At 41.9% G+C, this 27,276-nt stretch overlaps 1 protein-coding gene across 1 annotated transcript in view; it reads left to right on the top strand.

Moving 5' to 3' along the window:
- The first annotated feature begins 206 nt into the window (after window positions 1-206).
- Window positions 207-27,276, top strand: part of ADD3 (adducin 3) — a 97,730-nt gene continuing 70,660 nt past the window's right edge. Inside the window, exon 1 of the mRNA XM_084265024.1 lies at window positions 207-238. The gene's annotated coding sequence lies outside the window, so the exon portion shown is untranslated. The remainder of the gene's footprint in view (window positions 239-27,276) is intronic.

Raw genomic sequence — 27,276 nt, forward strand, 5'->3', positions numbered from 1 at the left:
CCCCGGCTTCAAACTTGGCTTCGGGGCGATGGGGAGACAGCGACGGGCGAGTCGCTGCTCTTTGCCAAATAGTGAGCCACAGCGGGCGGGCGGGCGCGGGGGGAGGAGCCCAGGTGTCCCTTCCTGCCACATAGTGCGCCGCCCCTTTCCCCGCCCGCCCGCTCGCCGCGGTGGTGCTGGGGCTCCCGCCGCTGGTGAGGAGGGATGGACTGAAGCACAAAGGCGCGGGCCCGCCGAGGTAACGCTCCCGCGGCGTGGGGAGAAGGCGGGGAGGGGAGGTAGGGGATGGGATCCTCTCCCTTCCCGCTGTTGTGAGGCTGCGGGCGAAGCGTTGCTGCTGGTTGGGGAAGGGGGGCGGCGGCGGCCGGAGGCCTGGCTCGCTCCCCCGGCCGTGAGGTTACCGCGGGGCCGTGGCTGCCAGCGGGCTGGGGCGGCGGCGGGGGGAGGACTGCGGGTCGCCGCGGGGCTCGGGGGGGAACCGCTCCGTGGGTATGCGGGCTGCTCTCCGGGCCGGGGGAGATGCTGCAGTGCCGCCCTTCTGCCTCAGCGCTGGGCTGGAAGGCACGGGGCTTTAAATAATGCGCCTCTGCCCGGGAACTCTGCTAACCGAGTAGAACCTGGAAAGTAACTACTGCAATCATGGGCTGCCCTTGGTCCATCGCAGGGACTCTCCGTGAGTCTCAAAAAAAAACCCCAACTTCCTAAAAAATTAATTTTCGCAAGGCTTTTCCTACGTTTAACCGCGCACGGCTCCACCTCTGCCGCCGATAATGGTGCGGGGAGCTCAGGAATGCGATTTCCAAGCGCAGGCAGGCGTATGCTGGTCACGGCGATGCGCACCTACCGCCGGCAGCAGCATCTCCCTGCGCCCGGGGCTGCGCCGCGGCCGCGCAGGGAGGAAGGACCCCGCGCTGTGGGTTATCTTCATCGCGCGTTGGTGTTGGCGGGTCCGCAATTCGGCTGAACTTCGAGCGCCAGAAATGAGGATTCTGGTGGGCCTTTCAGGAGTTTGGAGCTTGGGTTTGGTCTCACGGTTTTCACCTGGCAGTGAAAAGCTTATTTAGGAGCAGGTTTATCAGTCGGTGTTTGTCCCGGGCTTGGGGGGCTGCGTGGCCAACTGATGTGATTTTAGCAGGGAAGCAAGCCTGGGACTGGCTCTGTAAAGAGAGCAGAGCATGCATGTTACAAAAGCAACAGCCACCGCAGCCGGTCATGGGGGTGGGCTCCTTCTTGCTTCTGTCTTCTCAGCATCGTTACGTGACAGGGGAGTTGAGGGTGAATCTGCTGGTGTCCATCCACTTGGTCCTGGACTTGTGTCTTGAAGGCAGTGAGGTGATACCAGGCAGAGGGAAAGTGTGTAGGATTATGCCTCGTCAGTGTGGTGCCACTGTGGAGGAGCTGAGTTTTAAAAGGAATAGGTAAAATAAATGGCAGTGAAATACCTGGGCAAAAAATAATAGCCCAACAGGTTATAAAAGCCTGGCTGTTTGATGAATAGTAATTGCGTGGGAGAAGGAGTTGCTTAAATGAGCCTTGGTACCAGAGGAATGAAGCTGGTGAATGTGACCTTAGCCTTTAAAGGAGGGCTTTGGTGAGCCTGGGCCAGCTTCAGGCTGTCTCACCTGACTCCTGGTCCGGTTGCTGGTGACTGGAATGAAGCCATGGGTGTGAGGGACACATGGCTGTGTGTGATCTGCAGGGAAGGGGCAGCAGTGTGAGCCAGGGCAGTTCTGCATGTGGCTGCTCTGTGAAAGGCTCCCTTTAGCTGTCCTGACAGGGTTTGCCCGCACATTTCTTCTGCCAATGAGTTCTCTGGTCTGCACATGCCATCACATCACTGGCCTGGCTGAAGGCTCCTGGTTAGAGCTGCCTCAACGGCATCCAGTACTTAGAGGGAAAGAAGGTGTGAAATCTGGGAAGGATGTGGGCTCTTCAACTGTTTTCAGATGAGCTGGTCAATCCTACTTTCAGTAAGGAGTGCGTGTGCTCCTCAGTGAAGCACAATGATAATTGTGTGATTAATAGCCTATACTGGTTTTTGCTTTACAGATTGTCACGTTGGTGCTTGTAGTGATGCATTATTTTTCAGAAGACATTATTGCTTGCATTTAATTTTGGCTAGGAGAGTGTGAAGCCCAAAGCAGGGAGGAAGGGGTGGGCTACTTAAGGGGCTGAGTGTTTAATGACTTCGGTTAGGGCATGATGATGTTGATTAAGCACGTCCTTAAGTCTTGACCAATAGATGGAGTGCTGCTACGCCTTAGGATATCTGGGGATTTAATGGTCTCTTGGTTAAATCAGTCATTATCCTTGACTCTTGCCTGAGGATTGAGGCAGCAGACCTTTTTATTTAAGGAAACGCTGATTTTAGGGTGGTGCTTTTAGGCTGCTGCGTACACCGTGATCATCTAATCCCAAAGAGGGGGTCCAGGCGGTGCCTCTCAGGCCAGAGGCTTTGCATTGATGTAGAGAGGGTGAACTTGAGCGACCTGGGTGAATGGGGATGTTTTGCAGTCAGTCAGCAAGGTGTACTGCAGCTCACCCATCGACCCCTGGCTGGTTATGAAATGAGCGTGGGCTGTTGGACGGGGCTGGATCAGCCGAGCTGGGTTCAGTGCCGCTGTGCTGGAACGGTCCCTGTTGCATGTGATGTTAGAGGTGACATTGGGCGCGGGGCTGCCTGCTTTTGTTCAGCTTCACTCGGTACAGGCCATATGACCTGGTGTAGGATGTTGTTTGCTGTGAAAACCAGCGGAAACTAACATGCGTGAGACAACATAAAGAAAAATAACTGTTACTTTGTTTCATTTTGAAAGTGCCATGTTTTACAGACCAAAAGCTGAAATAAAAGAAGGCAGAAGGCTGCTAATTTCTCCCCTGTTGAAATCCTTGCTGCCAGTTAAAACTGCAACAAGTGTCCTTGCCAGGGAGGTGGAATGATGCTGCTTTTAAAAAAACAATTTTAATTGAAGTGGACAACTCCTGTGACTTTGACCTGTGCATAAAATTGCTAGCTTTTTTTTTTTTTCCTAAACTGGATTTAAAAAAAATAGTTTCTTAAAAAAATGCCCTGCAACTTCAGCAGCCATAGCAACCTCTGGCTGTTATTTCCCTGGTAAATCAGTTTTGCATTTTCGTAGTGCTGCTGTTTCATAAACCCGTGTCAGCCATTGTTTTGGTATTGACTTGAAGAATTCAATCTATACTATTAAATAACATTGCTTCCCATTACATCACAGACTGGTGGGGTGGGTTTTTTTTTTCCCCAATCTGTTTTGAAATGCTGGTTGCTGTATAAGCGCTGGTGGTGTGGCTGCTGGTAGGGTTCTTGGGGGAGGCGGTAATTGTCTTCTGTGTAGCATTTTTTTGGCAGATGAAGATGAATAAAAGCTACTTGACCCTTGGGGAGCAAGCAGTAACTTACTCATTGTGTGTTAATGTTAGATCTCTTTGCCACAGAGTCTACTCTGCTTGCTGTATTAAATTTGAGTTACTTGGCATATGGGGAATACTGTTAATTCTTTTCTGTGTTCAAGATAACACGTGTCATTGTACATCATCGTGAATGAGATTGGGGTATTTCTTTTAAAGATATCCTAGCAAGTACATGACTGGTTTGAGGATAACTTGTGGTCTGGATTATTAGTTAAGACAAACCAATTTGAATAAATTTGCTTAGCAAAGAAAGCATCTTAATCTCAACTATGGGGGGTGGGGGTGGGGAGTGTCACCTCATCAGTAAACTGGATAATGTTTACTGCTAAAAAGTTGACATTTTCTTCAGATTAACTGAAGAGTTAGATAAGGCTTGAGAGCCTCAAACCTCAGTTTGAGAACGATGGCTTCTGGTTTGGGGTTTTTTTTTCTGCCCCAAATCTTCACAGTTTGGTACATGTGATATGGGAATCTAGTTAGGTAGGACTCTGGGAGTATATTAAATTTAGTATGTGTCCTATGGCAGTAGTGTCAATTCTGCTTGGCAAGGATGCAATCAACTGGAACAAAGTGTAATTAGGGAAATATTATAATAGCCTCGTTCATTGTTCCAGTCTCTTAAACTGTTCTGGCCTCAGCTAGGAAGAAGCTCTTGTCTTACCTTGTATCATTTATTGTGCCAAAATCCTAGCGACATCAAAGCAGCAGGTAGTTTTCATGGCAGTTAGCAGGTTGAGGTGAAGATCAGTAAATTGCAAACTGGTGTGAGAGCTCCAGCTTCCTCTGTAGCTTTTCACGTTGTGTTTTCTTGACCTGCAGCAGCTAAGAGCTGGTAAATCCCTTTTCCTTCATGCAGTTCCTACCTCCTGAAGTTCCATCTCCAGCTGAAGTACATGGCAATCTTGATTACCGTAGAGTTGATGGCAGCCTACTGCTGCTCTTATTGTCACTGTACTGTCTTGAACAGTACCTAGCACAGATCTGTCTTAAGGGTAGCTGGCACTTCAGCCAAGAGCTGAACTATCTGCTGTATTGGCCAAAAAAAAAAAAGAGGATTCAGTTGAATTGCTTTGACAATCTGTACTTGTTATCTTCCTCAATATCTGTAGCAATTTGTCTCAAGAATTATTTTTTGTTGCATATATTCAATTATTACATGATGTGGTGGGGTTTTTGCAGAAAACAAACGTTCCTACCCATATCATCCACGGCTACTACATTAAATACAATGGAGTTTAGAGGCCATTTGGATCTGCATCCTGTGTTTGCACAGTTCTGGAAGCAGGGTGACTACCACCTAACCAAGTGCTCCTGTCTGTCTCCTCCTGCGTGGTAAATAGAGTGCAAAATAGAAAAGCTTGCTACTTCAATAAAGCTTGTTTTACTTCTAATGCAGTGAAAGCAAGAAGGGGAAAATATAGTTTGAAATATATACATTATTTTTCCCCCTCCAAATGTGCACTGGCTTTTGTTGGAGAAATGCTTTTTTGGCGGCTCTAGAATTATTGATAAAATGCTGAAGAAGAGATTTGGTACTGAAGTTGCATGTGTAATTCAAATAATTTCCAGATCAATGGAAGTTATAAATTGGGTTCAGAGACATTGCTGATGTTAATATAAATTGTTTGATATAATCCAGTAACTCAGTGTTGTTTCCTTAGTAACCCATGTAACTTTTTAGTCTTTTTGGATTTATATACAAAAACCTCTGTACTTCTAAAAAGCATCAGTAAGGCCACAAAGTCTGGTATTTGAAAGCTGGCCAGTGTTTTCCAAATAAAATATACTGGATTAAAAAGATTGATTGAACTATGGCATTGGAAAGTAAATTGTCCTGAAGCCATCATGTCAGGAAGAATAGAAGTGTTTTGACTGGGATCCTTCAGATCTAGCTGACATTTAGTAGAGGCAACCTTCAACCTAATGTATGAAAAATTAAGTGAAATTGAAAATAGGATTTTGGGACGGAAGCAGAAGACAATACTAGGCAGTGCATCCAGCTCTGTCTAGAACTGAATACAATGACACAAAAGTAATGACCTCACAAGTACCTTTGTGTTTTCCTGACTCGAACACACAACCGTTTTTAGGAGCACTAGTGAGTTGCATAACGGTTTCTCCAGACTCTTGGTCAACACTAGAACAGGAGTCAAGTGCAATTTAAGCCAGGTCTCTTTTAATAGACCAATTATTGCTACACACTAGGCAACGTACCATATTGCTGTGCTCCCAAAACCAAACAAAACCCCTCAATTCTTAGAACATAGAACCTTTATTTGGAGATTACATGATATAGTAGCGTGTGGAGGGTAAGGCTCAGTGTGCTTCTAAGACTGTTTTCAGCAATATTATCTGCAATTTCTATGATGCTCCTGAAATTTAGGATATAAGAAGCTGTGTATGAAATTAACACCACTCACATGTTAACTGAATATAACTTTACCCCTTCCGATGTATTGTTATAGAAATCACAGAATGGTTTTGGTTGGAAAAGACAGAATCACAAGGTTGGAAAAGACCTTTAAGATCATCAAGTCCTACTGTTCCCGTCCTATGCTAAGCCATATTCCTAAGTAGCTGATTTACCCTTTTTTAAAACACATCCAGGGATGGTGACTCAACCCCCTCCCTGGGCAGCCTGTTCCAGGCCCTGACAACTCTTTCAGTGAAAATTTTTTTCCTAACATCTAATCTGAACCTGCCCTGGCACAGCTTTGTGCCATTTCCCTTTCTGCCAGACCTGACCTTCAAGACCATTGAGTCCAACCATCTATCCAGTCCTGCTAGGTCCAACATTAGACCATAGCACCAAGCACAACATCCACTCTTTCTTGAAATACCTCCAGGGATGGTGACTCAACCACTGTCCTGGGCAGAACTGCCATAATAAATGAATAACTAGTCAAATAGATATTTCTGCTACCATGATTAAATTGAGATGGTACTCACAAAAAGCCCATCATCCTGCTCTTGATCTTGATTGTATATGAAGCGCTGTATTAAATACCCAGGTATAGAGTAACTGCTTTTGTAATGTTCACAGTTCAATACAATTTCTGGCCTTCAACAGGAGCTGACTTTAAATGCCTGTTTGTCTAAAAGTATATGCAAAGGCAAAACTCTTCTGATGACTCAAATTTGTTTTGATCCAGCTGTCAGGGTAGAAAGCAGAGGATGTTCATGGTGTTTAATTCATTGACTAAATGGGAGCTGTTGTCTCTTAGGACAAACTGTGTATTTTCGTGCCAAAGGTGGTATAATTTTCTTAATCCTAAAATTGTTGATGCTATGAAAGAATTTGTGGGTATGTGTTGATGTGTTGGGTTTTTTTTTTCCCCCATTCCCATTGATGGACATAGCACTGAATACAAATTAGGCTTCTTACTGTCGTGCTGATTGTTATGGATTGACTATCCAGAGCTGTTTGCCTTTGACGTATAGCTGACTTGGCATTCGAAGGACACGTGCATGTTCTGTGTTAAATGGCTTAAGGACTGGAGTGACAGGGAGAGCTTGGCAGATACGTCTGTGTGTACATGATTTGGAACACAAAAAATCCGTCTTCTAAGACAAAGTGTCCAAAGTGGATGGCTCAGTCAAGTTTTCATAAATATTTTTATTGCAAAATTTTAATCCTGAGCAGATGAGGAAGAAAAATGAAGTTGTGATACACGCTTTACTGGCCAGCACTGTGTTTGTAAAGCAAAATATGCCTGTAATCAGAAGAGCCTTTTTTTATATGTTTGGCTTGTTACATATCAACCTGATCGAAATAATGGGTCTGGTACTGAGCAAAAAATAAGAAGAATGCAGAAGAACTTGCAAACACATTGCAATTTGTGGATTTTAAAAAAATAAGTTAAAAAGCAGAAACCAAACCCAGTGATCTGGCAGTCAGGTTCCTCTTTTTTTTTTTTTTAATTTTAAAATCTGTTTCGAACTTTGCTTAAATAGTTTTGCATCAAGCAAAGAGATTGAATACATCTGTGTAGTGCTAGCATGAGTAAGTCTGTGCTCAAACCCAGGTTAGTTGAAAAAAAAAATAATCTTGAAACGAATCCAGGTAGCTTCCTAGTTAAAACAGAGCAAGTAACAGAAAGCATGTGAACTCAGGACAGCTTGGTTTAACTATATAAAACGTTTAAGCTGTAAAACTCCAGGAGGCTTTTTTTATAGGTGCCTGGATAATTTGCCCTTAGGTGGCAGAGGGGCAGTGTGTGTTCCCTTTTTGCATCAGATGTTTTCCTCTGAGCCAAGTGCTTGGAGGAAAACTGAAATACTGCTTCCTCTTTAAATGGCTGTTGGATGCATGTTATGGTCTTTGTGTGTGTTTGCTCAAGCTGAGATGTTTTTAAACAGCAGTGTCCCTGATTTTACATGCCCTAAGACAACTCCTGGTTAAAGGCTGGGTTTCAAAGACTGGTAAATTCTTCAAGGACCACGCCGTTCCAAATTGTCTGATAAGCAGAAAATGTTCCTTTTCTTGCTATTCTTAACGTGAGAGTTTTATTGCACATCAGTGCTTCCAATCAAATTGAGTGACTTTTAACGTATTGCCAGGTGGAATCCTGTGTCCTTCAAAATATCTTAAGTCAGAATGTCTCCAGTTGGCTGTCTCTTCAGCAATGAACTGAAAGTGGCCAATGGAGACCATTAAATGCACTGAGATGTCCTCTCTACCAGGGGAGTGTTGCCCAGCAATGGCAATCATCATTCCAGTCCTACGCTTTCTGAAATTCTTCTTTAGATGTGAAGACTGCCAAATTTCTCCTCAGTTGGCAAACACATATGACATAACCCTGAGCAAAAGGGATGGAGAGCTCTGAGAGGAGATCCAGGAGTAGGAGTGTTCTGTTCTGTAGGCAAGGTGAGCAGGAGTCCAAGTTCACCCAGTGGCTCCAGTGCCAGGAGCTTTGGCTGCCTGGTCTTTTCCTGGAGTTGGAAAAACAGAACGCTTAGCCCATATAGATCTGCAGATCAACGGGCAACCCTTTTCAACAGCCTCAGTTACTATGTGGCACTCATCTCTAAGCTTGAGTGTCTGAATTGTTTCATGCTAGTCCACAAGACAGAGCAAAGTATAATGGTTATATTATCCTGATACTTGTGTTCAGAGATTCTGTCTGTCCACTGGAAACTTTTTCTGTTGAAAAGGGTTAAGATAATCTCCTTAAGGGGGAAAAATAGTAAAAACTTTTAAAAATCTGACGTATTTCTCCTTTTCCTGTTAATATTGGCTTGTGTGTCACATAATACTTTACACACAAAGTTGACTAAAAAGAATTAGCTAATGGTGGGAGTAAGAATAACAATGCCATAGTTATAACCCGAGGTAGCCTTTAACAAGAAAGAATAGCTTGAGGTATACCATGTAACGCTAGTGTCTGGCTATTATCAAACATGCTGCAGATGTATAGTAACAGGTATTGTATGCAGTAAATCTATCTCTGTAGTAGAGAATGATGTTGCTATTCCCAGGGGGTAAGTTGAATTACATTATTACTGAGGCTGAGCTAACAGAGCTTTGCTTATAGTGTACCTACAGACAAGAGGGTTCTTCAGAGGGGTGACCTTTGCTGTATTTTGGTTTCAGATTTCACAGGGAACTATTTCAAAGTTTTTTAGCTTCAGTCCACACCCTGCTGGTAGTTGGCTATAAAACTCTCTTTGAAGCAAGTTTGGGGGGGGGAGGGGGGGGGAAGAATGGTCTGCCTTTTATTACATTAATAAAGTTAGATAAAGGTCATCTGTTTACTCCTTTTGTAATGCACGCTGCTGACACTTACTCGTCAATAGAACTGATAGTTCAAAGATGAAATCAAAGCTACAGAATTACTGGCTACAGTGTGCAAATGCATAGTGTATGTAATTCTTTTTTATGACTCTTCTGTTTATTAGTTAACCTGAAGAATGTGTGCTAGCATTTATTTGTGCTGGGGAAACTGTTATGGTTGACGCAGCATAAGGTAGAGTACTCCCTCCAAGGTTATTCCACCTTCTCTCTGAACTTTTACGGGGTTCCTCTTTCTCTCCAAAACTGATTTAAAGAAACAAATTAAAGCCCTGTAATCCTATATAAGAACCCAGTCAAATAAGAAGTCTGCATGTCAGCATTCCAATAAATACAATCACGTCTTTAACACGGCAACTCCTCTCTAGTACTCTGTTTTACATCTGATTAAAATATTTGGGTTGTACGTTGTAACCGTGCTAGAGGGGACATCCTGCTCTTCCCTTTTGGCAGTGTGGCCCTGCCCCCTCATCTCTGTGCCTTGCTGAACTCCACAATTTGCTGTGAATTGCAGCAGAATACTTCCTTCCCCCGCCCCGCCTGAACTTATAATTCCCTTTCTAAGTGGAATTTGCTCAAGAGAGGGTTGAGTGAGCGCTAGAGTGAGTGCAAGGTGTTGAAGGCAGCGGTGAGAACCTGTAGGCATAGAGAGATGGGGGACCATCAGTGCTGAGATTCGGGTTGATTCCAGCCCCTTAATCCTTTGGTGGTGACAGCTCTGCAATGTCCTGCTTGGGACCTCCCATACTGGGAGGCAGTGTGAGAATGTACCAGAAGGAGCTGGTGAGTTGAGCCTTCTACAAGGGGGCTTTTTAAAGGAAAGTAAGAATGGAAAAGCTGTTTTGTAGGCTCTGAGATATTATGTGGCAGCTGCTAGGTTACCAGGTTCCTCCGACCTTCCCAGTACTCTCAAAATCTGAGGGGGAATGGTGATTTTTAAATGGAGCCTCTTTGATATAAACACAACACTTTGGAGTCACTACATAGAATTTGAAATTATTTTAATTAAGATAATTTCAGCATGCTGAGCTGAGCTGCTTTGGCTGCTTTGACTTGCATGTCACGCACCCATATCCCAGTTCTGTGAGGCTGCCAGCAAGCAACAGTCCTGGCTGGTGTGGAGGTGTTGGGTGCTTGGCATTGTGTTCTGTGACAGCCTCCCCTCATCTCCAGAGCCTGCGGGGTACATCTGCAGCACAAGGTGCACAACTATATTTTATATTAGAAAATAAAGAGGTTTTTACTGCACAATGGCACATACTTCAGTCTCAGGGTTGGTTTTTTTTGTTCCATTTCATAGTTCTGTATAAGAAATGGAGGTGAAATATCGCTGTGAGAAAACTTCATCGCATCAGCCAGACACAATGTGTCTGTATGTTCAGGGATATGTAGGACAAACTATTTCTTTGGTGAGAGGAAATGATGGGCTGTGCTTGGTTCTAGAAATAACCTTACACAGATGTTACAAGACAAATTTCTCTACAAAGAAGGAAGAATTACATTGAGGAAAAAGTATACAAGTAAGTTTTTTAGCATAGTTCAGCCTGCATCCCAAAACGTTGCATGACTGTAACTTGCGGTCTCTTACATGCCTTTGAAAACGGTATTGCCTCTCTTCTCCTTCCATCCAGGTTCTCATCGGTTAAATGATGTGTAAGGAAACCTGGTGTTGCTACAAACAAATTTGGCAAAAGAATTTTTAGAAATGTAATGCTGAGTTTCCAATGGCAGAAAGCTGTTTTCTGCTTGAGTTGATGGAAATTGTTCCGGTTTGTGTCTCTGTGCAGGTGGTGATTGATACACATTCACAGCATGTGTCTAGCTGTCCTGTAGATAACACTTTATGGTCTTCACTGCTGGGTCCTCCTAGCTTTTTCCTGCACCTCTCTTTTTCCTTGTTGCTCTTTTGCTAGCTTCAATGAAGCATCATCTTCAAAAGTTTGTGTTTTCTTTGCTTGAAGTGATATGCAGGCTTCAGCATAGATACTTAAGGAGTCTTATCAAAGTAATACTGGCTCAGTCAGAGTAAAGATGCTTTAGTTAAATAGACTGTGGCTGTGGTTAAAAATAACAGCTCTGGCTGTGTCAGCGCGTTGAACGACCTGATACCGACTTCAACAGAAAGAGCTTCTGAAAATTGCTTTGCCTGTTGTAGGTATTGCCCTCGGTGTGAACTTGTTTGCTGTTGGTAGCATTTTGGTGTTAGATAAACCAAAACAGAGCCCCTGAAATTGAAACATGATTAGCCGAATGTCTTTGGAGAGAGCTTGTTGTACCAGGCACCTTTGAAGTGCAGAATGGGAACAGCAGCACTTCTGCTGTTGTTTGGGCAGCCAAAGCATTGGTGTCTGGAGCTGGGTGCAAACACCCCCCTCACCTGAGCACAATAGTTTTGAGTTCTCAGCCACTTGGTTTCTGTAGGAGAAAGGTGGTGTGTGTACTCTCCCAGCCTGGGACTGCTCTGTGTGTGACTGCCATGCTTGCATTCATGTAGGCTGTTGCTTTCTCGTCATAGTAAATTGTGTGGAGGGGCCCGTTCGTTAATTCCCATGCAGTTGTCTCTTCTCACCACAGCCCTGGCTTGGCTCTGACTTCTCCTGCTGCTCTGAAGACTCATTTAAAACACTGGTATTCTTAAGAAGTCTTGGTTAGTGAGATATAGGCCATATGCAGAAAAAGCCACCCCAACTTTCTGAAAATATCATGTATGTATATCTGATCCTTACTTGATTTAATACAGTTCTAGTTCTATGTGGGTTTTCTGTCTTTTGTTTCTTGGCAAGGAAGACAGTATAACATTCTTGTACCAAGAGGAAGGGTATTAAGCTTGCTCATAAAAAGAAGATTTATTGTCAAATGTAGTTTTTCATTTTGTCCATTGGAATTATTTTTTTTTAAACTCTATCCATACCCAGATCACTGGTTTCATTCATATGGTCACTGTATCAAGTTTGGATGGTGTCTTTGTTAAACTACTGCTCCTGAGGGTTTTTTGTTTCAGAGGTTTCTTCAGTCAGGGGAAATGAGGGTATAATAAAGAGGATCCAAGGACCGGACGTAATGATTCTGTATAATTGAAACAAACAATCCCAAGATTTGGCTGATGTTGGCTTTTCCATCAGATTTTTTTTTTATCAGCATTTGTTCATTTTGCTTTAAGCAGAGTTTAAAACTGAGGCAGCTCGAGTGTCTGAAGTAATTGAAAGAGCAATAGCAGATGATTTGGGCAGTGCTTTTAATCGCTGTATCCTATCTTGATGCATTTATCCCGAATTCTGGCTTACTCAGGAAGTCTTGACTGAAATGCCATTAGAGCAGTAAATTCAGTGGGAGGCAGCCAGATTCACTGAAAGGACCATAACCGAGGCAAATATAATAGACCTGGCTGTGCCTGAGGTTCCTGAAACCTTGTTCCAAGCGTTCAGCTTGGGCTCCACGAGAAGCAGTGCTGCTTTTTGGCACAGTGAGTACTTGACCTTGATTGCTGCTACCTCTGACTTGCTGCAACTGTCTGCTAGCTGTTAATGGGATCTCTTTTTTTTTCCCCTTCTACTACAGTAATAAAATATTATTAATGTAGTGTGCTAAAATAGGGATGGAGGCATCAAAGCTTACTTCAGGACGCAAGCAAATTTGCTGAGAGAGATTCTATAAATAAATGACTATGCCTCTCAGCCAGAAATACAGCGTGAGGCAAGAAGGCAGAGAGCATGCCAGTGGTTTTCTTTCTCTGATGCTGAGCACTGCCAGAAGACGAGTGATGCTGAATCCATTTCTGGCTGCCTCTGCTATGCCAGAACATTGATCTTTCAGGGTATAGAGAGTGCAGAGCTGCAATTTTCTGCATATACTTCTCAAGGAGAGGGGTGAAGGAGGAAAATGCGTAGTATTAGCTTTGACACTTCTAAACTGAGAGATAGGACAGCAAAGCTGTTGAAGTTCAACTGTAGCCGTCATTTTAATGGCCTCTTGAATTTTTAGAATGTTTTGGGGATATTTCCCCCCCTTGTTATTTTCAATAACTTCTGTGTCTTTGCACATTGGTGAAATTGGGTGTGACAGTTGAATCATACACAATGCTCAGAAGTGTTTCCTCTCCCCATCTATTTCTGTATGTGCTACTCAGCATACCTGATCTACCTCTTAGAAATTTCAGAGAGACTTTCTTAATGCTCTTTCTCTTATTCAAGCTCAACTGCATAACTTTAACTCTTTTTATTCTTATTTACTACTCATGTTAGAAGTTACTCACTTCCCTTGCAGTGGCTAATCTTGTAGCAATTTGGAAGATGAAAACTGGATTCCTCATGGAGCAAAAAGCTGTATGAGATTTGAGATTAGCACTTGCGGTGCACTAGTAGTCTGTCCTGATGGTCGAATTTAATGAACACAGCATTTTTAGTCTGTTTTTGCACCATTATATGCATGTGGTACAAGAGGGTTCTGCTTGATGAAAAAAGAAAGCTGATAGAAGGGGTAAAACTACATACTGCCCTGAGGATAAACTTTTGGAAGTATTTCTGTGGATTACAGCAATGGACATTACGTAAGAAAGCAAAGGAGTTTGCCCTAAGGTGCCTAAATTATTAAAGCATTTGTAAAAGTAGGATCTGTGTGTAAATTGATTGCAGTGTCCACTTCTGGCCACAGGCAAGACAAGAATGAATGCATTGTAGAATTGTAGTCATCCCTAGGAGCCTGTGGAGTTTGAGGGTTGCAAGGTTGTGTAACTTGGTATGAAAAACAAAAGGTTAGAGCTGAGAGCATCAAATTATTTATCTTTCAATTGTGTAAAATTTGTTTCCTGAGAGGTCTGAGTGATATTATTTAGTGTATGAGGATCTGATCTTCTACTTCTCTGTTCTTTGTGGTAAAGTGAATGAGCACAGACTTGACCGAAAGCGTGCAATTGTTCTGCTTTCTGATTAGAGTGCTCTCTCTAGCTTAGTTGATAGATTGGGGTGGGGTGGTGGTGTTTATAAAAGTAGAACTGTCTTGATTGTGAGATGCAGTGATTTCCTTGGAGTGCCTCACAGAGGGGAGTTTGCTGTGGACTTGGATCCACAGCTACTGAGACTTTCTCTTGGGTCACAGCATCTTTCCTTGGCTCAGTCCGTAAGTTAGAGAAAAGGCAGGAGGTATTCATGCCACTTGGCTTGGCCATCTGAGATTCTCCCCTTAACCATATTCCTGCTCTGAATTGCTTTTTGGAGAACTCTCTGTGGATGCCGGAAGCCTTAAAACAAGGCAAACCTAACTCAGGCTTGGTAGGCTAATTAAGGTGCCTCAGTGAAGTACTGAGAATAGCACACTGAGGTTACTAGGCCTGCATACAGATTCCTTGTACAGTGGGTCAGTCCTCAGCTCTGTTCAGAAACCACCTGGATAAGAATTCTCTGTTTAGTTCTCAGCTCATTATTCAGCTTGCTCTCATACTTAAATATCCTGTCTGAGTATTGACTTAACCTCAGGAAAGACTTGGGCTGTGAGACTTTTTTTTTTCCTAAACTTTTCTAAACAAGCTGTGTAAATGCTGTGGTATCGTGTCTTTCTCCTTTTAAGACACTTTATCCCATACTGATGTGACAGCTGCTGGTATTCACCGTTCCTGGGGAAATAGTTGGCACCTAGTAAATGAATGAAGGTTTGTCATTAATTTATTTATGTGTCCAGAAACCACCTGTATGTTTTGGGTTCTCAAGCAGTTCAATCTGTCTTCCTTCTTACGTAAATAAACAAATGCTCACACATCCTGGTTTGTTTCTCCTACCCTGTCCATCAGTAGGCTTCAGAATCACTCAAACTATTCTCAAACAGGGGGTTCTTTTATGTTTGAAGAAGCAGCTTTTCTAGCAAGGCTTCTGTTATAGATAGTGGGTAAGTGCACCTACCTTAAGTAAGGTTGTAGCAGTTAAGTTTAAATGTAATTTTTAGGCACTTCACAGATAAAGACTACATGTCTTAATCAGAGCTGCTCACCTGCACCAAGCACCCCAACCAAAGCTGCTGGAAAGGCTTGGGTGAGAGCAGAATTGAGCCTCAGCGCCCGGACAGTCCAGCAGCCTCACTTGCTGAAGTAACGTTTCCTTTGTGGAGCTGAAACAAGTGCTTTGCTCACCTCTGGGCTCAGATGGCCTTGTTTATCCATCCTCGCCAAAGTTCCCTCTCTGAACAAGCCATTAGTTCTAACCACACGCTAAATCAATCCGATTCTATCACTAAAGACAGTGTTTATGCAAGTATCTATTTTTTTTCAATCCTGTTGAAAATTACACTCAATTCAGATGTAACCAATGTTTCAAGTTCTTGTTAAAGGTCGCTTGAGACATTTAAAACAGCTGTGAAAGAATCCAGTTGTCCCATTTTCCTGCATTCAGAAGTGAATAGAGTTGCATACTTGTTGATTAGAAATTAGCTTGTCATGAGGATTTTTAAAAGTGAAGCTCCATTCACATCATCTGACACTGTATTTTGTAAGTGAAAATAGAAGTGTTTTTCCTGCTATAAAGTTTTTCATCATTTCATATGACCTCTCTAGTACCTTGCATGTAGAAGATACTTGATTAATCTAGATTGCCGTCTGACCGGTACCAATAAATAGGTGCTCGTAAGCGTTGATGTCCTCTGCAAGAGTTAATTGTACCTTTCAAAGGCCCAACCAAGAGGTACTTCAAGGAAGGAGTTTGTTTTCTTTCAACTGTTGACTATAAGTGATTTCACTGGTAGTTAACTAACCTAGTTTGAAGTACTTTAACTCCCTTGAAAAATATGTTGCTAAGGCAATAACTTTAGTAACATGGATCACTTGGGGATTGTAATAATTTACTTTTATATGAAGGTAGAGTGAGAGTAGAAGAAGTATGTAGAGAAAAGATTTTTCTTAAACATGTTACATATATAATCAGTCCTAGGTAAGCATTGTTTGGCTTAAATAAGCTTAGTTTAGACTTAGTTCTAACCTGTGGAGTTGCTGTCTGATGGCTGGTACAGCAGCAAGCTGCTACAAAAGCAGTGTTTCCTGGGTAACTTGCTCAGCATTGCTTTGGTAAGGGTATGCCTGAGTGATTTTTGTGGCAGAAGCGTGAGAGGGAAGGGCCTCTTAGCTTTTTTTAGTTCCAGGAACTGTTTTTTTGTGAGTTAATAAACTTAGAGAAAGCATAGGAGAGGGGTGAAATTATTATGCATAGAGAGAATTTTTCCTTAAACATTGGGTTCAAGATGTAGGCCACATCTGTAATCATGTTTTCAGAAATGAGTCCATATTAAATCTGTTCTCTGCCAACAGCATCTGGTTGCACTTTGTGTATGTGTTTTCTTTCATAAAGAAAGCAAACCATATGACATAACCCCAGTCAGATAAAAACGATTGTTTATAGTACTTTTGTTTATTTATATAGCACCACAAGATGAAATACGCCTTCATCTGAAAAAACTTCACAGCAGATTACAAAGGTGAGCAGATGACATCTGCATTTCCAGATGGCTGGTCTGGGGTGCTGTGTAGTGAGGTTAATAAGCCCAGCTTAAAGGGATATAAAGTTCATAGCTGAATTGCTAATCGAATGGAGTCTAACGATTCCAGGTGTCTTCCTGGGTAGTGTCCCACATCCTGTAGTGGCCCTGCAATGCTGGTAGTGCTCCTGAGGCATTGTGTGCAGTGACAAACACTGCCAGATGCAGTGCTTTTTCATACTGTTAGGGAACCCTGGGTACTGCTCACTGATAGGAGTAAAATTTGGGAGCAATAATTTGCTTTCAATAAAATAGACTGCACAGCAGTAATTCACATGAATTTTTCAGGCTAGTTTCAACAACTTGATCTTAATTACACTGTTAAAATGGTTTCTTCATATACAAAAGGAGATGGCTCTGTGGGGCATGTGAAGAGGTCCAGCCTGGACCTCACCCTTTGGGTTGTCCTTGGGAAATGACGGCAAGTTAAGGATTGGAACTACCTTATGAGCATCAGAGATTTCCTGCAATTGAATGGGTATCAGGCTGTGATGCCCTTGGAGCAGGGGGAGCTATACAGTAGCTGTTGTAATCCTAAACACTGGAGCTCTTCAGCATGTGCCCACCAAGGTGTTTGAGGGTGTCAGCTGTGTCTTTCCCACAGGTAAACTGGGCCACCTACAGCTGTGGAAAAAACTGTAGATAGTGTTTAACCAAGGATGTATGGTTCTACACTACTTCCAAATACCTCAAAATCGGGAGCAGTTTCCACTGACGCCAGCAGACAAGTTATTTCAGAAACAGCTCTCTGTGTCAAAACCTTGATGGGGGATTTCATGCCCTGCAAGACCCTAATGTGTGAGTAAGGGACATGCTGGGGAGTGAAGCAAATATCATCTACTGTGGAGTTTTCTTCCTGCACAAGAAAAGGATGCTTTGGCAATCTGCACCTACATAAAATATAATTCTACATTTAATGGTCTCATCTGACATCCAGGGTGTCTTTCATTTGGGATTTTTTAATTGATCATTCATACCCTAAAGTTGCTTAGAGTATGCAGTACACAGCAAGCAATACTTACTGTGACTCTCCATTTCAACTGATCAGCTTGTGTTAACAGCACATTTTTGACTCAGCCGTGAGAATGGCAGCGGTTTAGAGTAGATATTTGTTGCAATACCAGAATAAAACAGGAATTTAAATACTGTGGCTCTTAGGCTTTTTAAAATTAGGCATCCTAATTAACGGGGCTAAACACATTAATTACTTAATGTAATTAACAGAATACCTATTACCTTTTTAGTTGCTAGGCTAAAAGGTTTTTAGCCGAGTACGAGCTTTTGCTGTGCATGATGACCCTTTAAAGGCTTTTGGGATTCGATCCAGCTGGCAGCTTGGCATTGCTGAACAGATGTGGCTGCTCTCTGGAGAGCTGATCTGTACGTCTAGCTTTATTAATTCCTGACATTTGTATTGATCTGTGGGCCCAAACAAAAGTAGAGGGGCTCACGTGGAAGTGCCGTGTTGTGTAAGTTCCTGTTGGTCTCTTCCTGATATGTTCAGGATGTATTTTGGTAGGTCTAATGTTAGTCCTAACAGCTCTTATTTGTTGTTTGTACGTGTGCACGTTTTGCTGTTTCTTGGCTTCATGTTCTGTTCTTGGTGATTCATAGAGCATGGAAATGCACAGAAATTATGTTCTCAGCACTTTGGAAGGGCTCTCCAGATAATTCTGAGCACTGCTTGTTCACGGGAAGCAAGTGGGTGTGCTGGAGGAGCATTTGAGTTTCCTGAAAGTGCTCATGATTGTTGAGGGACTGCTTTGCAGCTCTCTTCAGAGAAGGGAGTTCTTCACTTCTCCCAATATTATTTAATAATTAAAACCTTGAGCTTGGGAGGAAGTACATTTTCCTGTAATAAGGGCAGAGAGTTTTGAAAAATCAATCAAAAATTTGTAGTGATGTACCAGAACTTGATTTCTCCTGTAATCTAATTTATATCAGCAAAAAGCGAGCTGTAGTAAATTGGGATGAGTAAACTCGAATCACAACTGACAGATTTTTTTCTTAGGCTGGAGAAAGTTGTAGTCAGATGTCCTGTTGACAGGAAGTCTTTGTGAGCCACCCATTAAGGCAGAATGATCAAAGTACTAAATTGACAATTTATTTTTTTAATGCTTATCAAATTTAAGAGGAAATGTGAAGTGGTTTAGGAGGTTATGAAAAAGAGCAGTATGACCAGAAGTTGGCATGCTGAGGCACTGTTCACAGGTAGTTGCAGATGGTGTTCGGAAGGTTATCGCTGGAGGATGCGACTGGGCTATGAATTTCCCTCTTCAGCCACACTCCAGCAAAATAGAGCCCACTAATTATTGCAGCAAAAGTGCTGTGTTAATGCACGTTACTGACTTCATCCAGGAAACGAACAGCACTAGCCGATTCCTGATATAATTCAGAGAAAACATTTATTTAAATACTTACTGAAAGCAGATGTTTAGGAGGGTTTTGTGGGCATGTTAAAGTCTTTAAAATTTTTTTTTAAATCCTGAACTGTGATTATGATAGTTGCTTGTTTATACCTTTCCAACCCCTTGGTCTTTGAGGTTGTGCTTTGATAATTTCTCCAAGGGAAGCACTTGCTGGTCAGAAAGTGGGTTCAGATTGAGACCACCCAGTAGTCACTGAATAGCATTTATGGCAATATGTATGTTTTCATTTAGTATAAACATTTTGAACTTAATGATTTCCTGTTTCTGAGGATGAGAAGAACCTTACTTATGAAAGGAAAGGGGGAATATTACAACAGGAAACTTGTACATGACTTCTGCTAGGTTGATGGAAACCCAGGAGAAAGTTCCTGAGATGTTACGATGTTACAACTTCCTTCTGTGTTTGTCAAGCAGTTAAGGTTGTTTTCCTACAAAACCCAAACCTGTGGATTTGGGCTAACAGAAATTAACAAGCAGGAGCTCCTTGAATGGAACAGCAACTGAAGGAGCAGATGACTGGCAACACAGTGAGGCCAGAACACAGATAGTGCTGTTGAATCGTGCTGTTAAGGGTTGACTTAATAAAATGTTATGCTGGGCAGGATTTCTGTTCAGCTGAGTAACAAGCCTCTGTTTGCTTTTCCAAACGGTCTGAATAGGCAAATTTTACAATAAGAGTAAAAAGAAAAGCTTTGGATAAACATCAAGATCAGACTTGAATCGTTAAAACATTCAACAGTTGGACTCAGGGTGAAGATGTCAATTTTAGGCTGGTTTTGCTCTATTTTGTAACTGATGGACAAGTTCTCAATGTGGCAGTGGTTTAGAAGCAGAATATAAAAATTACTGGGTTGATTTTCCTTGAGTTTGGCAGTTTTAGCAGTGGAAGCAAGTGAGATGCAAAGATCAGTAAGAGCTTGTGTAAACTGACTGAGGTTCACATGCTCAGGAAATCATACACTTCTGTAGTAATTTTTTATTTTAGATCTGGACTTAGATTAATTCTGCTGACTGACATATACCTAGCACAGTCTTGCATCACCACTGCATGTAGCACTCTGATCGGTTCGTTTTCTTCCATTTTTAAAGTAATTTTTGTTGAATAAATTCCCTTCGCCCAAGTTGAGGATCTTGTTGGAAAGGCAGGAACAAAAACAAAATGAAGTTTCATCCTTCCTTTCTTGATGGAGGACCATAGAAATCTGAATAGCATCCTCTTTGTATATCTGTAATGAACATATTTATTATAATTTATAATTAGAATTTATTGTTGTAACTGTGCAGTTATCACTTCAACTTATGGTTTAGAGGAAAAACAATCCCCTTCCAAAAGGGCTTTGCTAAGTGTGCTGGAGGAGCCTGTGGAAGTGAGTTGGTTTGACTAAATTACAAATAATTTCTGTATCGGGGGGGGGGGGAGGGAGAAAGGGAGGGAGAGGGAAAAAAAAAAAGGTTGGTGAAGGGGAAAGAAAGGTTAACTAGTGTTCTTACCCCCTGATAACTTCTATTTTTGAGAATGCCTGATCTGTGTTAAATTGCAATGTTTATACTGATCTGGAGTTAGGATTATCAGATTTGGGGAATAATGTGTGTATTGTTAAATGAAATCTCTTCCCAAGTCCAAACGTAATTCTTTTTGCTTTTGGTGGCAAAATAAGTTAAACTAATTGAGCAATCATTGGAAGCTTTGCACAGACCTGGCATTCTTCAAAGTAGGGATTTGTCTTCTCAATGTGAGTAAATTGAGGTATTTTTCTTCATTAAATCTTCTGTAAATTGACTTATAACACTTACATGTAGTTTTAATGGTCCTATTTGTGGGTGTGGGATTTTTTTGTTTTCTTTTCCCCTTTGGAAAAGCTGGAATCCCTATGGTGAATGACAGATGAGGATTGCATCAGTTAATTTTGTTATAGTAGCTATTGCAGCGGTATCTGACAGGCTCACTTTTTCTCTTAATGTGGTGATCCAACCAGGAAAAAACTCTACAGAAGCAGTATTTTCTCTGGACTGACCCCTAAATTTATTGCAGTTATCTATCATTTCAGAAACTGTGCATTTATTTTCCTGTATTGTTATCTTTATAGATGTTCTTAATACCATAATACAATCCCAATATGAAGTTTAGTACCTTGTGTTTTACCTGTAAGCGGCAGCAGGTCTAAGAAAGAAAAGAAAAGCTGGGGGTGGGGGACTGGGGGAGGGAAAGACTGTGGTGCCATCCTGCAGACAGACAGTTTTCTTGCATTTATGCCTGTAATAGCTACTGTCCTCATGTAGCCACTGAAATTCTTTATTTGCCCCTTTCCCAACTGGTAGACTAAACTGCTTGAGTTGTGGAGCTCTCACTAAAAGCCTAATCTCCCCTTAATAACACTGTCTTGAAATGTGTTTTAACGTGTGCTTTATGGGATGGGCAGTGGTACAAAGACTTTCCCTACTGCCAGGCATGAAGGGAAAGGCAGTGTTCCCTGCTGCCTCCCTTGCATAGCTGGCCTTGACGTTCTCATCTCCTGCTACCTGTTCAGTTTTCGCCCTCCCTTTCCTATGGCTTTATATCTGCAAGGTGTGAAGAAAGTCTGAAATGAAGAAAATCCTACCTGCTAAATACGCCTGCAGTGCTTGCTGGGGACTTGTCTCCATGGCAGTCGTTAGGAGATGGGTTAGTTACTTGCTGTAACTGTACTTCCTCTCTCCAAAGAAGTGAGTCCCCCCCCATCACAAGAATCTTTGAGTACAGTTTTCCTTTATGGGCATTTTTAATACAAAACCAGTCATGCTTTGCTCGAATGACAGTAATGCAGAAAATGGAGCATTGTTGTTTCTGGTGCTTTAGCAGTACAGTGAGCAGCAGCATTCTTCTGTTTGGGGAAATACGATTATTCACCTCTGTTGGAATGTCTTATAGGGGTAGGTTTTTGGAAGGAAAGCCTTTGAAGCTCAACAGGAAAATAACCTGATAAATACATATATCCCATTGACTACGGAATGGTATCTTAACGAAGCGTGTTCTTGCCAAAGACAAGATCAAAGTTATTTGACGTTTCCACATTGTGTTTACAGCTAAAACCATCACTCTGATTTTGCATTCAGAGCTGTGCATGTGACAAGTAATTATCTGGATTATTCGATGTGCATAATTAGGCATTTGCTTTCTCTCCTTTAGAGTATCTGTGCAGGGCTTTAAAAATTTGAAGCAATAATGGTCTGTGTGCTTTCATACAACATTTGCATAATTAATTTGGGAGGTTGGTCAAAAGGATTTATTTTGAAGCTTTTGTGCCTAAAATAGGTTCCATTGATTTAGCGAGAGAGATGAGTATTGACATGCAGTCTGCAGTGGGATAGCACAGGGAAAGAATATCCTGGCCTGTGGTAACGTATTTGGGATTTCAGGCCTGGGCTGGTATCTCTGGGCTGCTAGCCTTCGGGCAAACCCTTTTGGAAGCAGGTTCTTAAAACTGATGTTTCGGTTTCCTTTTGAGAAGTAGACAGCTATGCAAGAGAATTGTCTCTACCCCAACCCAGGCAGCATGTATGCAATCCAAGGAGTGTTCCCTCTGGAGCTGAAATTAACCTCACTTGAAGACCTGTATTGAAAGTGCTTCAAAACAATTTTACTTTCAATTCATGGTCCAGTTTTTATTGAATGGAAAGGAGACCTGGGTTTATTTGGAAATGTGAATTTAAGGTAACTTTTTTTCTTTAAAATCCAGTGTATACCCAGAGAAACTGTCTTGCTGTGTTGTGAGAATGATGGATAACGAGACTTGTTTTGCCTCTTGCAGGCACATATGCTCATTGTACCCCATTACTAAGCAGTGGGTTGTGTGACTGGTTGGTAGAAGGAATGTTTCATTTCAGACTTTCGGAAGTGCATCACGTATTTCTGAAGTTTTAAATTCTCCAAGCTATTCTGTTTGTTTTGGTCTGGAGGAATCAATCTTGTGGAATTCCCTGGCATAGTTGCCCTTTGGGTCTGTTTGTGTCCTGAGTGTGACCCTTGTCCATGGGGTGCAGCACCAGCTAGGGAGAGCATCCAAAGCAGCCCTGTGCCATCAGCCCCACAGGTGAGGAGGCTTGGGGAGACCCTCACTGAAGTCCAGAACAAATTGTGGCAAGAAACCTGCTTGGGGTTCATGGGGTTCATGCCCTTCTGAAAATCAGCACCTTTTACCTGGATCCCTTTGAGTTCTTGGAAAGAAATGTTAGCTGCCTCACTGGTTAAAAAGTTGTTTTCCCTCTGGAAGAGGAGCCATGAGATATGGGCACTCAGATTTTTTTTTTTTTTAAGTCATAGAGGAACTGCAGCACACATGAACAAGCAGCTCTATAAAGTGCCAACTGCATTTATTTTTAGTGTCTCTCCCTGTGCTGCTGTTGGGAGGAGTAGGCTGGTACTGGTGGTGAGCGGGTGTGCATCTTGTTTACACCTCTGTGCTCTCCCTCCCCGAATAGATGGGTATGCCTTGGCAGTGAGGCTGCTCGTGAAATTGCTAGTTCAGGATGCTCAAGATTGGATTCCTTAATTGGTTTGGAGGGATTTTGCCTCGTGCCTTTTGCAGATGATACTGTGTTCGCTACAGAAGTGACACAAACCAGAAACTTTGTTCCTTGTGATTCAGCCCCATTTCCTTAGAAACTACTTTGGTACCACAGCTGTGGATGGAGAAACAAGTCACTTCACATTCTCTCTGGCAGAAACAAGTAAAATCCAATTGATGCACACCAAGTGCAAATGTATTGGTCCTCACTTCTTTGCAGATTTTTGTTCTGCAGTCAATCTCCCCTTACTGATCTTCTTCCAATTCAGGTGCTCTAGAGAACAGAGCCCATTAGGCTGTGATTGATGTTCCTTTGATTAAGCTGTGAGGAGTTGTCACTGATGGAAGTAAAACTTATTTTTAGTAATGCACGTGAAATGTTGAGCTTACATCTCAAGAAAAGGAAGTTCAGTTGCCTAATTGATCATTGTCCGTGCCTTCAGTTCCAAAAAGTAAAAAAGAATTACAAATTCTGGGGAAAAAATTGAACAGCTTGAAATCACATAAAGGGGAGGGAAAACGTCCTTGCTAGTGGAAGTATTGCTCAACTTGTAACAGATCTCCTGGGGTTTTGTTTCTGGTAAATAATTTGGCAAAGCTTCCTAAAGCAGAGATGTGTTGCATCTTTGCTATGATTCAGCTAACTTTAATGACAAACTATGTTTAATCATACTGATAGTCCTTTGAGTTTTAGATAAGGAGGGAAAAACTGGGAAAGGGTAATTCTGAATAAATCTAGAAACTGGCAGCAGGCTGTTTGGCTTTGTTAACACCCTATTGAGTTCTTATTTCATAGGCATGGAAGAGGTGAATGCTGCAAGGGAAATATTTCTGCCTTAGCTTGGTCACCTGAAATATGCTGGTCCAAGTATTCGTGTGGCCACAGAGCTTTATGTGAAATTTTAACTGCCTTATATGTGGTGGTGTTTGGGTGAGTTATTCCAGCAGTTATTTTTTCACATGGGCACATTCAATTTCGCTCCTAGCTTGTTATAATCTCTACACTGTGTATTTCCTACTCTAATGAATTTACTGTGGTAATGTTGTGGTGTGCAGTCTCCCACACATCTATGATTGATCATCATCTTGGTATTCTACAAGAGCTGCTGAAGAGACAAGAAGACATTTGGCATGATCATTAAATATCATCACACCTCTGAAGGCTCACCTCTTTAAATTAAATTCAGAGGCTCAACTTGAAAATAAATAGAAGCAGGTAGTTCTCTTTAACCGTCATCTAGATGGTTAAATGTCTAATATCTAGGCTAGATATTAGGAAGAAATCATTCTTTATGAGGGTGGTGAGGCATTGGCTCAGGTTGCCCAGAGAATCTGTGGCTGCCACCTCCCTGGCAGTGTTCAAGGCCAAGTTAGATGGGACTTTGGGCATCCTGGGCCAGTGGAGGGTGTCCCTGCCCATGGCAGAAGGTTGGAGCTACTTGGGTTTTGAAGTCCTTACCAACCCAACCCATTCTGTGATTCTATAGTTATACTGTGGCATTTTTTCCTTATTTTAGGTATTAAACTAGCTCACTCAACTGAATTAATTTTTGAAATTAATTTGATGTGTATGTCAAGCATCAGGAACCTCTCATTCCTAATTAAAAAGTTAGCCATGTGTCATGCACTGCTTGTTGCTTTCCTTGACTTTCTCTGTAAGAAAAGGACCAATCTGGCTTTCGTTAAAACGTGATGCAGATTTCTGGTGGAGCAGGAGAAAAGCCTCAAAATAGCTTTTAATGATAAGCTATGGTTGACTATCTTTGATTTGAAAGAGATAGAGTGCCTTGAAAAATAGGGTTATAAAATGCACTAAAAGGGAAGCATTATAGAGCAGCTCAGTTAAAACCAGGTAAAGGTACATGGGTTTTAAGAACATGGGGTTGAAAGTAAAAAAACAGTTTTAGTTTCTTGTCTTCTGCAATTTTCACTTTTCCTGCTACTCTTCCTCAGCACATTTGTATCCACAGTGTTGGCAGAGGGGTCACAGCACAGATATTTGAAGAAAAATTGGAGGAACAGAGATGCAGCAATCCTGCGCTGGCAGTGAGCTACTGGAGAAGGGTGCCATCTAACTGGGTACAGCTTCAAAACCAGATATTTGTCTGGGTTCCTCCTAAAAATTGTCTCCAATCTGAGTTTGGCAACAATTTGTTTTATTTGCAAAACTGTCACTTTTAGTGTGTAAACAAACACTTTGGTACTATTGCTATTGTTGGTATCATTCATGCACGTGAACTTCTGTGCTCTTTGTAATGGCTTTTGTGAAGAGATGGTGAGAACTGAGGAGAGATACAGTAATTTATCTTTTTGGGGGTTTTGTGGTTGTTTTTTTTTTAAGCTCAGCACTGGAAAGTGTTAAAGAAAATGAAGCTGTATGACCTCAGTAGAGCTCACAAGGAAAATTGTGAGAGCTCCCCAGAGGGCATAGTAATTTTTAATTTTTTAGGTGTTTTTTTTTTTAAAGACTATAAGAACTTAGAAAATAACTGTGCAGGCAAGACAGGAAGATAGTAAAGGATTTTCTTTGTTCATGAACAAATTAAAGTTTCTTCTTAGTAAAGTAAATATAGTCCAGATGGCTGGAAAGTACAAGATGCTCCCAGGGGTTAGGGTGGAGGTTGGATGAATTAAGCTTTGTAGAAGTCAAAAGTGAACAAGTGAGATACAGAGTTTATTAAAAAAAATAGTAGTTGGTTTCTATTCTTTTTGGGTTTGGGGGTTGGATTAAGCCTTTCATTAAAGTGATTAAATTAAAGAATATGAAGAAGCACAGTTTCTGGTTATAATATCAGAATAACATATGAAGAATACTAAAACAACCCAGTTTTTTTTCTAGAGGTGCTGGTCAGTTTACAAACAAGCCATAATCTTAACTTCCAAACTCAGCTTGCTTCAATAAATAAGGATTTTGGTGCCTTATAGCTGAGGAAAAATATTTAAATATCTGAATGTTCATTGATAATTATTAGTTTTGCAGCAATGGTGCAAGAATGAAGAATGAATCCAGTAATGGCTTTAACCATAAATTAATGCTGGAAGAAAGTAGTAGTACTACCATACGCTTGACACTTACTGTGAAACATAATCTGATCATCTCATCAGGCACACAGACTCCTCGTGGGAGGCTGTGCTGTTCCTTGATGTGACTGGGACAACTTCTTCAATTGCTTTTGGGACTGTGGGGAAAATCCTCCCCAGCACCTTAAAACTTCAGCTGCAGGGCTTCCTTTGTGTTTCTGTGCCTTCCTCATTTTTGGGCATGGTATGAGACAAGTTTGGACAGTCTTGGAGAGAGTTGTATAATGCCTGTAACCTTGCTGGAAACGCACAGAAGTAATGATGCTGAAGTAGAATGGGAGTAACACTTCAGTGGCATAGCTGAAAGAGAAAGCTGTGCTAGAACTGGTGTAGAAGTGCTATAGGTTCAATAAAACAATACAGCATTAAAGGAGAAGATGGGATGAGGCAGGAATCAGTCGCTGCTCAGGTAGTTGAAGCATCGAGTTATCAAGTGTCACTTGTTAAAAGATCCTGATTGGTCATTTTTCTTTTAGGACTGAAG

This window comes from Gallinula chloropus, assembly GCF_964237585.1.
Source record: "Gallinula chloropus genome assembly, chromosome: 5".
Taxonomy (NCBI): Eukaryota; Metazoa; Chordata; class Aves; order Gruiformes; family Rallidae; genus Gallinula; species Gallinula chloropus.